General features: G+C 50.6%; 1 protein-coding gene across 1 annotated transcript in view; it reads left to right on the forward strand.

Annotated features, from left to right (window-relative positions):
* The first annotated feature begins 8,493 nt into the window (after positions 1 to 8,493).
* Positions 8,494 to 13,584, forward strand: part of FAM83H (family with sequence similarity 83 member H) — a 32,191-nt gene continuing 27,100 nt past the window's right edge. Inside the window, exon 1 of the mRNA XM_066578223.1 lies at positions 8,494 to 8,579. The gene's annotated coding sequence lies outside the window, so the exon portion shown is untranslated. The remainder of the gene's footprint in view (positions 8,580 to 13,584) is intronic.

The raw sequence follows: 13,584 nt of genomic DNA on the forward strand, positions 1-13,584 counted from the left end.
TGCTCCTACAGAGAAGACCACTGCCCATGTGTCTACTCCACATCCTCCTAACATGGTCCTACAGAGAAGACCTCTGCCCATGTGTCTACTCCACATGTTCCTAACATGGTTCTACACAGAAGACCTCTGCCCATGTGTCTACTCCACATCCTCCTACCATGGTCCTACAGAGGAGACTACCACCCATGTGTCTACTCCACATCATCCTAACTTGGTCCTATAGAGGAGACCAGCTCCCATGTGTCTACTCCACATCCTCCTAACATGGTCCTATATAGAAGCCCATCGCCCATGTGTCTACTCCACATCCTCCTAACATGGTCCTATATAGAAGCCCATCGCCCATGTGTCTACTCCACATCCTCCTAACATGGTCCTATATAGAAGCCCATCGCCCATGTGTCTACTCCACATCCTCTTAACATGGTCATACAGAGGAGACCAGCGTCCATGTGTCTACTCCACATCCTCCTAACATGGTCCTACAGAGAAGACCTCTGCCCATGTGTCTTCTCCACATCCTCCTAACAAGGCCCTACAGAGAAGAACACTGCCCATGTGTCTACTCCACATGTTGCTAACATGGTCCTACACAGAAGACCTCTGCCCATGTTTCTACTCCACATCCTCCTACAGAGGAGACTACCACCCATGTGTCTACTCCACATCATCCTAACTTGGTCCTACAGAGGAGACCACCTCCCATGTGTCTACTCCACATCCTCCTAACATGGTCTGACAGAGGAGACCACCACCCATGTGTCTACTCCACATCCTCCTAACATAGTCCTACAGACAAGACCTCTGCCCATGTGTCTACTTCACATCATCCTAACATGGTCCTACAGAGAAGACCACCGCCCATGTGTCTATTCCACATCCTCCTAACATGGGCCGACAGAGAAGACCACCACCCATGTGTCTACTCCACATCCTCCTAACATGGGCCGACAGAGAAGACCACCACCCATGTGTCTACTCCACATCCTCCTACAGAGGAGACCACCGCCCTTGTGTCTACTCCACATCCTACTAACATGGCCCTACAGAGGAGACTACTGCCCGTGTGTCTACTCCACATCCTCCTAACATGGTCCTACAGAGGAAACCACCACCCATGTCTAGTCGACGTCCTCCTAACATGGTCCGACAGAGGAGACCACCGTCCATGTGTCTACTCCACATTCTCCTAACTTGGTCCGACAGAGGAGACCACCGCCCATGTGTCTATTCAAAATCCTACTAACATGGTCCTACAAAGGAGACCACCGCCCATGTGTTTACTCCACATCATCCTAACATGGTCCGACAGAGGAGACCAGCGCCCATGTGTCTACTCCACATCCTACTAACATGGTCTGACAGAGAAGCCCACCGCCCATGTGTCTACTCCACATCTTCCTAACATGGTCTGACAGAGGAGACCACCGCCCATGTATCCACTCCACGTTCTCCTAACATGGTCCTACACAGAAGACCTCTGCCCATGTGTCTACTCCACATCCTCCTAACATGGTCCGACAGAGGAGACCACCCCCTATGTGTCTACTCCACATCCTCCTAACATGGTCCTACAGAGGACACCACTGCCCATGTGTCTACTCCACATCCTCCTAACATGGTCCTACAGAGAAGACCACCGCCCATGTGTCTACTCCACATCCTCCTAACATGGTCCTACAGAGAAATCCACCGCCCATGTGTCTACTCCACATCTTCCTAACATGGTCCTATACGGAAGACTTCTGCCCATGTGTCTACTCCACATCCTCCTAACATGGTCCGACAGAGGAGACCACCCCCTCATGTGTCTACTCCACATCCTTCTAACATGGTCCTACAGAGAAACTCACCGGCCAATCTAACCTCTTTATACTACAACTCTTAGCAGTGCCCACACAATTTATCATGTCCGGACTCCTCCAGATGCCTTCAAGACTGAAAAATTAAGATATACGCGGACCGTTCCAAGAACTCATCATGTTGCTTGTTGTTCCCCGCTCTGTAAATTGGTTTACAGCAACATCTGCTTTATGTTCCCTTTAGCCATTTCGGAGTAACCCTGGTCGTTGACGCCCAACTACAACCACCAACGGCCACTCATCCTATTATTGGACCCTACAGTCAGCCTCACCCTAGCATGAAATGGCTGATAACAGGGAGCAATAGTTTGCATTCACCTCTTCCCAGCCTAAAACGGCTGATAACAGAGAATAATAGACTGTATTCACCTCTCAACATCCTAAAATGGTTGATAACAGGGAGCAGTAGCTTATCTCCACCTCTCCCCACCCTGAATAACAGTGAGTAATAGATTGTATCCCCTTGTACTATAGGCACCCCTTCCTAACCTCTAATGGGGAACATCTCGACAGTCTGAAATGGCTGATAATAAGAACCAATGCATTGTATTTTTCTGTCCTACAGTAAGCCTCTACCCCACCTGCAATGGCTTTTAACAGGGAGCAATAGATTGTATTCCCTTAACCTCCAGTCATTCTCCCCAGTCTGCCATGGCTGATAACAGGGAGCAGTAGATGCTATAACCCTGCCCTATAAGGACATACGAGGGGTGTAGCGTTGTTCTCCATGTAAGGGCGATGGGTTATTTTTATATCCTGCTCTGATTCTTCGCTGTGATTTGGGCCGCAGCCAGAAGATCTGCACTAAAACAAAGCGGCAGAACCGCAGAGATGAGTGACACCGAAGGTCCTGAACCTGCGTCAGCAGCGCAATGTGTAACGGGGCCAACGCAGAAGGGTAGAGTCACATGTGGCGTAAATCTCTGCATCAAAACTGCTATGTAAGATTTTGCTGTGGATTGCTTGCGGTGGATTTTCATGACACGTGTAACATCACCCATGGCGGCGGCAGCGCTCCACTATCTTACTTCCTGTCTCCACCTTCCGAACTATATTTTTTGTTGTCCTAATAAACATAAAATAAAGGATGACGCCACTCTACGTTTGGTCCTCATTACACATTTCCTACCGTTTTGTGTCTCCAGCTCCTCTGCAGGCCAATGCGTCTCCATGGTAACAGGCAGCTGAGAGGATATACATTTGTGGTCTGATCCCACAGTCTTGCACTCTCACCCTTCTGTTCGCCCCATATGGGACGAACAGAATCGTTCACTGTCATTAGTAAAACGGACGCCACTTTGGTGTCCGTGTGACGAGGGTTCCGATTGTCTCCATTATATTTGGACTGTAGAATCATGTAGGTGACTGAATTCAATCCTTGTCACACGGACAGCTAACATAGTAGCGTCCGCTTCACTAACGACAGCAAACGGTTCTGTTCGCTCTAGTATGGGGGGACATCACAATGCTGTTTTTGGCAGCTGTGACAGAACACCCTGACATAATCCCACAGCGCCTGAGGAACATGATGGCAAGACTGGACTGTTACCATGGAGACACATAGCTCTGCTGAGTAGCTGTAGGCATAAAACAAATAGATTCCCACCCCAAATATAACCCAGCCGTATAAAAGGAGGACGGGAGCGGCCGCAGCACACCGGATGGTGCCTTACACAAATACCAACAGTTCTCTGGTTTGCTGTGGCAGCCATTTTCACAAAAATTTCAACTAGAAATGCAGCCATGTTGGTTGTATCATGTTATACACCGCCGTGAAGGGAAGGAAATGCTTGTTGTACACACATAAGGGAAAAGTGCAAGTAGAAGGGGAAGGTATTACCGGTCACACACTGGTTTGATAGGGGGTATTGTTGGTGACATACAGGTATGATGTGAAGGTGTTACTAGTTACACTCAGGTGTGAGGGGAAAGTATTGTTGGTTACACAAGGGTATAAGGGGAAGGTATTTCTGGTACCACACACAGGTGTGAGAGGAGGGTATTACCAGTTACATACAGGTGTAAGGGGATGTTATTGATGGTGACATACAGGTATGAGGCGGGGAGTGTTTCTGGTGGCACTTGTAAGGGGATGGTATTGTTGGTTACACACAGGAATGAGGGAAAAATGTAAAGGCTCCTACCCCTGCATTAACGCTGCGTGTTTTTTGTTTTTTTTTAACGCAAATGTCCATGGGACTTTCTAATGTTAAAAATGCATCGCACAAAAATCGCTGAGCGCAAACTTAGAAAGTCCCATTGACATTCGCGTTAAAAAACGCAAGTACGTGGGAGCCCTTACTGGTCGCACCCAGGTGTGAGCTGAAGGTATTATTGGTTAGGGATGGGAGGGGTGAGTCTACACGTTCGGGCCCCTTCACACTGGTGATACAATTGTGTGATGCCAAAGTGAGTGAAAACGCAGAATTATGAAACCAATAATTTTCAATGGTTCTATTCCCATCTGCTATGTTGCGTTAAAACAAAAATCGCAGCATGTCCTATCTTTCTGCATTTTTCCTTATGGAGCCTCCTTTTATCACATCGCAATACAAAGCATGAACTTGTGCTTTTTGTGTGATGCGTCGTTAACATTAGAAACGCCTATTGTCTATTGCAAGAAAATCACAAACGGCAGCGATGTGTTTGCAAGAAAAAGCATCGCTGACGCTCCGACATCTCATGAGCAAAGTTGTGAAGTGGCCACAATTTTCTCGCAGTGATCGCCGGTGTGCAGGGGCCCTTACACACAGATGTTAGGGGAAGGTACCACAGGTTACACAGAGGTGTGAGGGGAGTGTATTGTTGGTTACATACATGTGGGGTGAAAGTATTACTGGCAATACAGGTGTGAGAGGAATGTATAGCTGGTTACACGAAGTTGAGGGGGAGGTTTTATAGGCTGCACACAGGTGTGAGGGGAATGCATTGTAGGTTGCACCCTGCGATGGGAAGGTTTTGCACGTTGCCCGCAGGTGTGAGGAGAAGGTTTTGCACGTTGCCCGCAGGCGTGAGGGGAAGGTTTTGCAGGGTGCCCGCAGGCGCGAGGAGAAGGTTTTGCACGTTGCCCGCAGGCGTGAGGGGAAGGTTTTGCACGTTGCCCGCAGGCGTGAGGGGAAGGTTTTGCACGTTGCCCGCAGGCGTGAGGGGAAGGTTTTGCACGTTGCCCGCAGGCGTGAGGGGAAGGTTTTGCGGGTTGCCCGCAGGCGTGAGGGGAAGGTTTTGCGGGTTGCCCGCAGGCGTGAGGGGAAGGTTTTGCGGGTTGCCCGCAAGCGTGAGGGGAAGGTTTTGCAGGTTGCCCGCAGGCGTGAGGGGAAGGTTTTGCGGGTTGCCCGCAGGCGTGAGGGGAAGGTTTTGCGGGTTGCCCGCAGGCGTGAGGGGAAGGTTTTGCGGGTTGCCCGCAGGCGTGAGGGGAAGGTTTTGCGGGTTGCCCGCAGGCGTGAGGGGAAGGTTTTGCAGGGTGCCCGCAGGCGTGAGGGGAAGGTTTTGCAGGGTGCCCGCAGGCGTGAGGGGAAGGTTTTGCAGGGTGCCCGCAGGCGTGAGGGGAAGGTTTTGCAGGGTGCCCGCAGGCGTGAGGGGAAGGTTTTGCAGGGTGCCCGCAGGCGTGAGGGGAAGGTTTTGCAGGGTGCCCGCAGGCGTGAGGGGAAGGTTTTCCACGGTGCCCGCAGGCGTGAGGGGAAGGTTTTCCACGGTGCCCGCAGGCGTGAGGGGAAGGTTTTGCACGGTGCCCGCAGGCGTGAGGGGAAGGTTTTGCACGGTGCCAACAGGCCTGAGGAAACTGTTTTGCAGGTTGCCCGCAGGCGTGAGGGGAAGGTTTTGCAAGTTACTCGCAGGTGTGAGGGGAAGGTTTTGTACGGTGCATGCAGGTGTGAGGGAAAGTTTTGCAGGTTACTCGCAGGTGTGAGGGGAAGGTTTTGCACGGTGCACGCAGGCGTAAGGGCGAGATTTTGCACGGTGCCCTTAGGCGCGAGGGGAAGGTTTTGCACGGTGCCCTTAGGCGCGAGGGGAAGGTTTTGCACGGTGCCCTTAGGCGCGAGGGGAAGGTTTTGCACGGTGCCCTTAGGCGCGAGGGGAAGGTTTTGCACGGTGCCCTTAGGCGCGAGGGGAAGGTTTTGCACGGTGCCCGCAGGCGCGAGGGGAAGGTTTTGCACGGTGCCCGCAGGCGCGAGGGGAAGGTTTTGCACGGTGCCCGCAGGCGCGAGGGGAAGGTTTTGCACGGTGCCCTTAGGCGCGAGGGGAAGGTTTTGTACGGTGCCCGCAGGCGCGAGGGGAAGGTTTTGCACGGTGCCCGCAGGCGCGAGGGGAAGGTTTTGCGGGTTGCCCGCAGGCGTGAGGGGAAGGTTTTGCACAGTGCATGCAGGTGTGAGGGAAGGTTTTGCAGGTTGCCCGCAGGCGCGAGGGGAAGGTTTTGCAGGTTGCCCGCAGGCGCGAGGGGAAGGTTTTGCACGGTGCCCGCAGGCGCGAGGGGAAGGTTTTGCACGGTGCCCGCAGGCGCGAGGGGAAGGTTTTGCACGGTGCCCGCAGGCGCGAGGGGAAGGTTTTGCACGGTGCCCGCAGGCGCGAGGGGAAGGTTTTGCACGGTGCCCGCAGGCGCGAGGGGAAGGTATTTCTGGTGATACAGAGATGGGAGAAGCTATTTCTGCTTGCACACAGGTGTGCGGGGAAGGTTTTGCAGGGTGCACACAGGTGTGCGGGGAAGGTTTTGCAGGGTGCACACAGGTGTGCGGGGAAGGTTTTGCAGGGTGCACACAGGTGTGCGGGGAAGGTTTTGCAGGGTGCACACAGGTGTGCGGGGAAGGTTTTGCAGGGTGCACACAGGTGTGCGGGGATGGTTTTGCAGGGTGCACACAGGTGTGCGGGGATGGTTTTGCAGGGAGCACACAGGTGTGCGGGGATGGTTTTGCAGGGTGCACACAGGTGTGCGGGGATGGTTTTGCAGGGTGCACACAGGTGTGCGGGGATGGTTTTGCAGGGTGCACACAGGTGTGCGGGGATGGTTTTGCAGGGTGCACACAGGTGTGCGGGGAAGGTTTTGCACGGTGCCCGCAGGCGTGAGGGGAAGGTTTTGAACGTTGCCCGCAGGCGTGAGGGGAAGGTTTTGCGGGTTGCCCGCAGGCGTGAGGGGAAGGTTTTGCGGGTTGCCCGCAGGCGTGAGGGGAAGGTTTTGCGGGTTGCCCGCAGGCGTGAGGGGAAGGTTTTGCACTGTGCCAACAGGCCTGAGGAAACTGTTTTGCAGGTTGCCCGCAGGCGTGAGGGGAAGGTTTTGCAAGTTACTCGCAGGCGTGAGGGGAAGGTTTTGTACGGTGCATGCAGGTGTGAGGGGAAGGTTTTGTACGGTGCATGCAGGTGTGAGGGGAAGGTTTTGTACGGTGCATGCAGGTGTGAGGGGAAGGTTTTGCACTGTGCACGCCGGCGTAAGGGCGAGATTTTGCACGGTGCCCGCAGGCGCGAGGGGAAGGTTTTACACGGTGCCCGCAGGCGCGAGGGGAAGGTTTTACACGGTGCCCGCAGGCGCGAGGGGAAGGTTTTACACGGTGCCCGCAGGCGCGAGGGGAAGGTTTTACACGGTGCCCGCAGGCACGAGGGGAAGGTTTTACACGGTGCCCGCAGGCGCGAGGGGAAGGTTTTACACGGTGCCCGCAGGCGCGAGGGGAAGGTTTTACACGGTGTCCGCAGGCGCGAGGGGAAGGTTTTGCACGGTGCCAACAGGCCTGAGGAAACTGTATTGCAGGTTGCCCGCAGGCGTGAGGGGAAGGTTTTGCAAGTTACTCGCAGGTGTGAGGGGAAGGTTTTGCACTGTGCACGCAGGCGTAAGGGCGAGATTTTGCACGGTGCCCGCAGGCGCGAGGGGAAGGTTTTACACGGTGCCCGCAGGCGCGAGGGGAAGGTTTTGCACGGTGCCCGCAGGCGCGAGGGGAAGGTTTTGCACGGTGCCCGCAGGCGCGAGGGGAAGGTTTTGCACGGTGCCCGCAGGCGCGAGGGGAAGGTTTTGCACGGTGCCCGCAGGCGCGAGGGGAAGGTTTTGCACGGTGCCCGCAGGCGCGAGGGGAAGGTTTTGCACGGTGCCCGCAGGCGCGAGGGGAAGGTTTTGCACGGTGCCCGCAGGCGCGAGGGGAAGGTATTTCTGGTGATACAGAGATGGGAGAAGCTATTTCTGCTTGCACACAGGTGTGAGGGGAAGGTTTAGCAGGTTGCACACAGGTGTGAGGGGAAGGTTTAGCAGGTTGCACACAGGTGTGAGGGGAAGGTTTAGCAGGTTGCACACAGGTGTGAGGGGAAGGTTTAGCAGGTTGCACACAGGTGTGAGGGGATGGTTTTGCAGGGTGCACACAGGTGTGAGGGGATGGTTTTGCAGGGTGCACACAGGTGTGCGGGGATGGTTTTGCAGGGTGCACACAGGTGTGCGGGGATGGTTTTGCAGGGTGCACACAGGTGTGAGGGGATGGTATTTCTGGTGATACAGAGATGTGAGGAGAAGGTATTTCTGCTGACACACAGGTGTGTGGGGAGGGTATTGGAGGTTGCCCACAGGTATGGAGGGAGGTATTGCTGGTGACAGACAGGTGAGGGAGGCTATTCCCGGGTGCACATAGGCAGGAGCAGGGGGAGGTGCGGCTGGCCGGGGATGTCTCTGCTCTCCTGGGTGGAGTCTTCATGTTTTCTCTTCCTGAAGTTCCTGAGGAGAACACGACGGAGAGAGGAAGAGAATCAGCCGAGGTGAGAGCCGCAGATACTCCTCTATGTTCTACCCGCTGCCCGTCTACTCACTGTACAGCCTTGTTATACTGTGCTGACCGTCTGCTCCTCACTGTACAGCCTTGTTATACTGTGCTGACCGTCTGCCCCTCACTGTACAACTTTCCTGGCAGTCTACTCTTCACTGTGCAGCCCTGTAACACCCTGCTGACTGTCTACTCCTCACTGTACAACTTTCCTAGCTGTCTACTCCTCACTGTACAGCCCTGTTAGACTCTGTCTACTCCTCACTGTACAGCCCTGTTAGACTCTGCTGCCCGTCTACTCCTCACTGTACATCTATAATGACAGTCTATTCTTTGCTGTCTACTCCTCCTTGTACACCTGTGCCAACCATCTGCTCCTCGCTGTACGGCCCCTGTTATACTGTTTGTCCGTAGTTGCAGGAAATCCTGGCAGATCCCTGGTGACTTCCAGCTCCTGACTGGTTTCTGGAGGAGGGGTAGATTGTCAGCTCTTCTGTTCACTCCAGATGCTAAAATTCTAAGAATACTTTCTGTACTATATGGGTATATGCCATATTATGGGTTGTGTTTATAACGCTGGGTATATACTGTATGATACGACAAGTATGGATTATAGCACCAGGTTTATACTGTATTATGGGGAGTATGGGTTATAATGCTGGAAAAATATTGTATGGTGCAAGGAGTATGGATTATAACACCTGATGTGGAGTATAGATTATAATCAAGAGTATGGGTTATAACACTGCATATATACTCTAATTGGGAATATAGTTATGACGCCAGGTATATACTGTGTGATACAAGGAGCATGGATTATAGAGTGCATATCGCATAATGGGGCATATAAATTATAAGTATAATGGAGAGTGCTGATTATAATGCCATGAATATACTGTATAATGGGGACTAAAGATTATAATGCCGGGTATATGTACTGTGATATGAGAAGTATGGATTATAACGCCAGATATAGGCTATACTGTATAATGGGGTATATAAATGATAACGCCAGGTATAGGTTATATGGTATAATAGAGAGTACGGATTATAATGCCGTATAATGGGGAGTATAGTATATAACTGTGAATATACCCTATAATGGGGAATATTGATTATAATGCCTCGAATATATTTTGTGATAGGAGTATAGATTATAACGCAAGGTATTATATACTGTGATACGGAGAGTATAGATTAAAACTACGAGTATATACTGTGCAATAAGAGAAGTATAGATTATACTGATGGGTATAGGCTATACTGTGTAATGGGGAGTATTGATTATAATGCCAGGTATATACTGTGCGAGACAGGGAATATTGATTATAGCTCTGAGTATATACTGTGTTCTATGAGGGGTCTGGATTATAATGCCAGGTATATACTGTGCGAGACAGGGAATATTGATTATAGCTCTGAGTATATACTGTGTTATATGAGGGGTCTGGATTTTAATGCCGGATACTATATACCGTGTGATACAGAGGGTATAGATTATAACACCAGGTATATACTGTTCATACTACACATATGTGGCTGTTGATTGGCTCTTCACATGTAATTTCCTGTTAGAAGAAGTGGGTCTTGCAGTATATGGGGAGGGGCACTTGTACGTGTGCTGCTGTAGCGTGGGGACTCTTATATGGATCATCCATATAACCCCAGGATCATCACATCCTGCATCTCCAGACAGGAATGGGTTAATCTCGGGGACTGGTGGGACTGGTTTTCAGTGATGGGTCCTGTCATCTGCCATGATTGACACTGGGCGGAGCTGATCCCTGGTCTTCATGTATTTATCCTGACTGCATGACAGGAAAAAAATCCTCTATTATTCCCTGTTATCAGCCTTTGCAGAATGGGGTTAGACTGTAGGCATACTGCCCCTTTAACAGTGCTGCCATGTTTGCTCCAGTTATAGAAGTGTCTGGATCCCTCAGTGGTTTCTTAGCTGCATGATGGCTTCCTGCACTCACTGCTGTCAGGGTTTGCTGGGACTTGTAGTGGGTGCTCTGGAGCTCACGCTCTACCCTGAAGTCACGTGGTGCTGCTGTCCTCTGCTGGGCTTATTATGCTGCACAGTGGATGGGTTGGAGGAATGGCCTGCAGGACAGGTTGGCCTGCTCCTCACACCATGGACTGCTGACATGATAGGAGAGGACGCTCCAATGCGCCAAACCGAGAAGTTGGGAATACCAGATAGATCAGACGTTGCGGAGTTTCATCAAAACTAGTGCAAGGGAAAAGTGAAACCTCACAGGGTGCAGAGATCTGGGGTGATACGGTTGGAGGCCACATATCCAGCCCTTGAAATGTTGGGGTCACCTGCCCTTTCACTGATAACGGGGTGCAGGAAAATGCTCAGTCTGGAGTTAAAGGGCCCCACCTTTTTAAATACTGATCAAGACATCACAAAAAGCTCTGTAACTTTGTAATATACTGTGTTTCAATTCCTCATCATTTACAAGATCTCTGCTTGCTGTCAGTAAATAGAAACACTCGCTGTTTAAATAGGGAATTCAATTATCCAACGTGATCTAATACATACAACAGCTGAAGGTTTGTTACAATATATCCTCTGTGAGGCAAACGCCTCAGTGGCACAAGTTTCTTGTTACAATGTGTCAGTCTGGGATATTTGTATCTGAGAGGATTGTGCAGACTGGATTCAGTTGTAACAAATACTTAGCTGCGTAAGGCCATTATGGGATTTCACCCTCTGGATGTTCAGAAGAATGTTCACAGCAAGCAGAAACCTTGAAATGCGTAATTCAACGCGGGATTCCGCCTCTAAGAATGGTCTATATCGTGTTTTTTGCTGTGGATCTGCATGCGGATTTAGCCCTGTAAATGGGCAACATCCATATGTGGAATTGCCGATGCATTTTGTGTGAATCCATGTGAAGAAGTGTAATTTTTCACGTGAATCTGCATGGAATGGCGTCAGTATTTCTGCACTTGAATTTTGCTAAATCCACGTGTGGATTCGTGGCATAGCCGTGGATTTCTGCTGCAGTATTCCTCTGTGTGCACATAACGTTAGAATCTCATTATATTGATGGGACTGAATCGGCACTGATGATGGGTAACCCTCTGTCTGCCACCTTCTGGGCTTTTTTTTCTTCTGGCTTCCACCCTTTTAAAGCCCAGTACCCCGCAGTTCAGAGCGTTAAGAGGAGTGGCTGATATCGGCCACAGATGATGTAGAGAAGAAAAGCGGCTGCTGGATGACTGTCACAATGTGACCAGACTGACCCAACCTGTCATATCCGCTCTTCCCACCTCAGGTGAGGGTCCCTGGCACTCTGAGCAGCCTTTCCGGGCAGTTATACTGGTGCTGCACAGCTGTTGGGGTTATGATCCCACTCCTGGGAGTCCCCTGTGACTATATATTCCTTTTCATCCTGAGCACCCTGGTTCATTCATAGAGTCAGAGATCCAGTCTTGTGCTGCCTGGGCACGCTGGGAGTTGTAGTTCTCTAGCAGCCACAGATCAAATCCTTATATGAGCAGCAGTAATGAGCCCATGATCTGTCGCTGTGGGCGGAGTCCTAGCTGTGATGAACATTCCGTTGTTTCTTAGTAAAGTTATTCCTGGATGGAGCGCGATTTACGATTCGCTAATTTGTGACAGATTTAGCTGGTGTTTTATGCAGAGTCTGGGGAGATTTTGGCCGCTCGCCCAGGGATAATACCAACGCGGCTGCTCCATGTTCTGCAGTTATATAACTGATGGCCATTTTTCCTCTGCCTGAACATTTTTGTCCACAGGATCGTCATATTGTAAGTAACATTTATAAAAAAACCCTTCTCTACGTGCTCCTGCTTTGTGATGCTCTATAGTCGTGTTCATCCTGACCTTCCTGATTCATGAAGTAAATGGCAGAACTCTGTGAAGACTGACACAGACAAATCTAAGTGTAGATCTATATCCACACAGTCAGGATGAGTGATGCCCCTGGTAACTGTTGCTATGCTAGTGCTTCATGGGACGAATGTCTGTAGAAGTTATTTCTGCTACTCTGTTAGGAATGTTCTGATCTGTCTCACTTTTCGGCTACGATGAGTGTGAATGGTGACCGTCTTTGGTCATAGAACATTCTGTGACATAACCGCAGCCTCGTGCGCTGATCTCATCATGGAAAAGCGAGCTGACAACTGCCCCCATCGAGTACTGCGCAGGGTCATTGCTGCTGAATGTGATGAGATCTTAATGTTATTCCGATAATGCCAGTAATTAGGGATAATTAATACATAGTGTAGCAAAACGTGAGCAGAAAGATTGCCAGCACAGCTGTCTCTCTTCATGGTGGTGATGTCATCGCTATCAAACTCCTGACTAAGGAGTACTGAAGGGCCCCTGTGGCCCCTGGAATGTATACAGGGCTCATGAGCTCTCCATTGTGTAGATGACTTGTTGCTACATCATCCTCCTCAATTCATTACCCTTATCATAACAATGGTGGACAGGAGCTTTCTTCTGATGTTACATCCGTGATCTGTTATGGGAAAGTATCAGATCGCCCTGCGGCCAGCCGCCATGACTGTGTGTGACAAATGTCAGTCCCTGCACCACGTGATTAGTCACCACAATCACCAGAGATAAGTCTTAGATGTGTCATTCAGGCTGCTTTCACATATAGCGGGTTTTCCATATGTAACACGTGGATGTTGATACGGATTTAACCCCTTCAAAGGAAAGAAATCCGCTCTGAAAATCTGCAACTTCTGCGCTATGTGTGAAGATACCCTTAGGCCACTCTCACACATGCATTTTTTTTTACCCCAATTACTGTGGTGTTTTGAATGTCGCTCCCATTGATTTCAATAGGGCCTCGCTGACCTGCGGTTTAACGTGGCGTTTTCTAATGCTCCGCTCTATTTTGGTACGTTTTCACGCTTTTTAACGCACCTAATCACCCATCACAATGATGGGGTGCTTCAAAATGCGCTGTTAAATGCAGTAACCTACGTTCAAAAAAGGCAATAAGAATCGC

The sequence above is a fragment of the Eleutherodactylus coqui genome, chromosome 9 (assembly GCF_035609145.1).
Source record: "Eleutherodactylus coqui strain aEleCoq1 chromosome 9, aEleCoq1.hap1, whole genome shotgun sequence".
In the NCBI taxonomy this organism is placed as follows: Eukaryota; Metazoa; Chordata; class Amphibia; order Anura; family Eleutherodactylidae; genus Eleutherodactylus; species Eleutherodactylus coqui.